Source organism: Ixodes scapularis, unplaced genomic scaffold (assembly GCF_016920785.2).
Source record: "Ixodes scapularis isolate PalLabHiFi unplaced genomic scaffold, ASM1692078v2 PGA_scaffold2__306_contigs__length_199485367, whole genome shotgun sequence".
Classification (NCBI taxonomy): Eukaryota; Metazoa; Arthropoda; class Arachnida; order Ixodida; family Ixodidae; genus Ixodes; species Ixodes scapularis.
The window spans coordinates 145,483,885-145,487,066 of NW_024609857.1; the positions used below are offsets into that span (position 1 = coordinate 145,483,885).

At 48.8% G+C, this 3,182-nt stretch overlaps 1 pseudogene; it reads left to right on the forward strand.

Annotated features, from left to right (window-relative positions):
* The first annotated feature begins 960 nt into the window (after window positions 1-960).
* On the forward strand, window positions 961-1,432 carry LOC115315322 (annotated as a pseudogene).
* Window positions 1,433-3,182: the final 1,750 nt, after the last annotated feature.

The window sequence follows — 3,182 nt, forward strand, 5'->3', positions numbered from 1 at the left end:
GCTTCGTCGTGTCGTGTTTGTTGTCTTCACTCCGTCGTCGTGGTTTGAGCGGTTTTCATTTATAACGTTTAGAAACTCGCCCAATTTGCTACCTACCTTACAAAAGACTAGTTCTTATATAGCTCACGAGTAACAACGGTGACAATGTGCACCTCTGAAGGTCACGGGTGGCTCACCGTAGAAGGCACTATCACACAAAGGCAACGTGTGGAAACACCAGCACGAACGGCTAGAAAACGTGCATGTCCGTGGAAGAAGACTCGATATCCTATTGACTGTTTTATTTTGTTTTCAAATGTTAACAAAATCTTCAAAGAGAATTTCAGGCACCGCGTTGTTGCGCATGCACTTTTGGATTTTCGGCATTTACACCTTTGAATTTTAGGTTTTAGGCAGTCATCATTACGTTTTTTTTAACGTTTCCCTGTTCTTCAAGTTCATAAAGATTTTAGTTAGGCTTTCGTTGCATAGAGAGTAAGTCACAAAAAACACTCGCCCGCTATTATTAATTTGGGAGCCATATACCCAATAAGCTTAACAAATATTACAGAAGAGGACGTTTTATTTTTTACAAAGCTGACAAATTTTAATGACAATAAATTGATATATGTTACGCACGATCCAACAGCCTCCATATAAAAAGAAGAAAAAATATCGGTGAGCTTTTCTCCGCATATGCTCAGTGGCCGGTGAGCTTTCCTCCGCATCCGCCGGTTTCGCGGTGAGCTTTTCTCTGGTGAGCTTATCTCCGGTGAGCTTTTTTCCGGTGAGCTTTTCTCTGCTGAGCTTTTCTCCGGGATTCACGAACTTGCAGCCATTAACGCTTTCAAGACGGTCTTGCCAACATCCGACATGCGTGGGTGCTTCTTTCATCTATCGCAGTGCGTTTATCGCAAGGTTCAATCTGAAGGACTGCAAGAACTATATACCTGTGATCCTCAAATCAACTTGGAGTCCCGCATGATACCTGCTCTTTCCATGGTACCCCGGAGTGATGTGGAGAATATCTTCACCGAACTGGCGTCCAGCGTACACTCAGATCTGCAACCAGTGATGGATTACTTTGAAAATACCTTCATAGGACGGCCAACGGCTGGGGGAAGGCGAGTCGCACAGTTTCCTGTGGAACTCTGGAATCACCGTCGTGCTCCAGTGCGACTCCAAGACCACCAACTCGGTGGAAGCATGGCACAGGGGCCTCCAGGCTCATGTGCAGTGCTCTCACCCGTCCCTTTGGAGGTTCATGGAGGTTCTACAAAGAGAGGACTGCATGTAGCTTCACCGGCTCACGCAACTTGAAATAGGGCAGCGATTCAAGCCGGCAACAAAATATGTGAAGGTTTCCCAGCGCCTGCAGACACTCGCTAGAGAGTATGACCGCAACCATGCTCTTCGATTTCTCAGAGGCGTTGCTCGTAACGTACCCTTCTAAATTTTTGATTGCACGTGTTTTGTGAATAAACGATGTTTCAAGTTAAAATCTTGGGTCTGGCCTCAGATGTTATGCTTGCTTCCTACACCGAAAGGTCAGTGCATCGAAAAGTCCGTGCACCGAGAAATCCGTGCACCGAAAAGTCCGTGCACCGAAAAGTCCGTGCATTGAAAATTCCGTGCACCGAAACGTCCGTGCACCGAAAAGCCCGCACCGAAAAGTCCTACACCGAAACGCCCTGCACGAAATGTCCGGATCCCCGTCGGATGTCGTGTACTTATTCGAGTGTACGGTATGCAAGGGTCCATATCACAAGAGCGAATGACATTTTAGCGAACGGCGACATTTGAGCGAATGGTCGTTTTAGCGAATAACGGGGGCGCGCGTTAACCCACCCGTCGCGCTGCGCTTTACGCCGCTTCGCGGCGACAGTCTACGGCAACTCATTACAAAAATAGGAACTCACTTGGCCCACCCGAAAACGCCGCTTCGCGGCGTCCGACTATTCGCTAAAGTGTCGTTCGATGAAACGTGGCCGTTCGCTAAAACGTCATTCGATCAAGTGAGTGCCTCCCGGTATGCAAAATGCAATACATAGGGTAGACTAGAACGGCATTTAGACTGCGCTTTAATAATCACAAATCTCACGCCATAAATCTTCCGACACTGCCTCTATCCAAACATCTCGCTCTCCCAGAACACTCGTTTGATAAATTGTCAGTGACGCTCCTAGAATCTGGATCTAAATCAAATCGCGAACGTGAACAGCGTGAATCCTACCTAATTTACCCTATTGGAAAAACGTACAAGAAACAAACCTGCTGCTTGTACAGTCCTGGTATGACACCACCATAATTTATTGTTATTATACATGCAGCTAGTTTGGTTTTGCGTTCTCCATAACTGGAGATACCGGCACCGCTTTGGCTCCGGGTCTGTCTATACTGGCAGCCGGTTTGCTCGCCGATATGACTCGGTATGGCTGGTATGATTTTGCGTCCGATGACGTAGGCGACCACCATCTTTCCAACGAAACGCCTATACCACAAGACCACCGGTATAACTAAACCATACATGCAGAAAGACGACCGCCATCTTCCAACAAAAACGTCCATCGTTTACCACCGGTATCGTTACATACATCATACATGTCGAAAAATACCATAAGCCGCGTTTACATGAATGCGACTTAGTCGCATTGAATCCAGTTGCCGCATTCAATATGCGGTCATGTAAACGGCATAATGCGCAAAGCGCATCGCATTAAAGTCGCTAGACAGAGGTGGATCGAGATGGCGAGTGCGCATTCATTCAGCCCATGTAAACGAAGATCGCATCGCATTTTGGAACGGGGAGGATTATCGGAAGGCGCTCGCTGCGGGAGCGAGTGAACAGCTGAGAACATGGTGGCGGCCAACCTCGTCGGCGGCGCGGAGAGCGGTCCCGCAATTTTTTTCCCGAGAACAAACGCAAGCTTTTATTCGATCATAAGTAAGCGGAATTTAGCGGAGCTGCTCGGTGAGGGCGGCCCCGTCCAAACCTTTGCGAAGTACGACTTGCGCGTCCGAAGGGGTCACAAAGGCTTCGGAGCAAGCACGCATGACAACGAGAGCTCCGAGCACTGTAGAGCACTGCATGGTTGCGCAGAACGAGCAGCTCCTACCTCGCTGCCGTTCCTGGCTGCGCAAGAGCCTCTCGGACTCGGGGTCTGGTCGCGATCGGCGAGGTCTGGCGCGGCGAAACGTGGAGG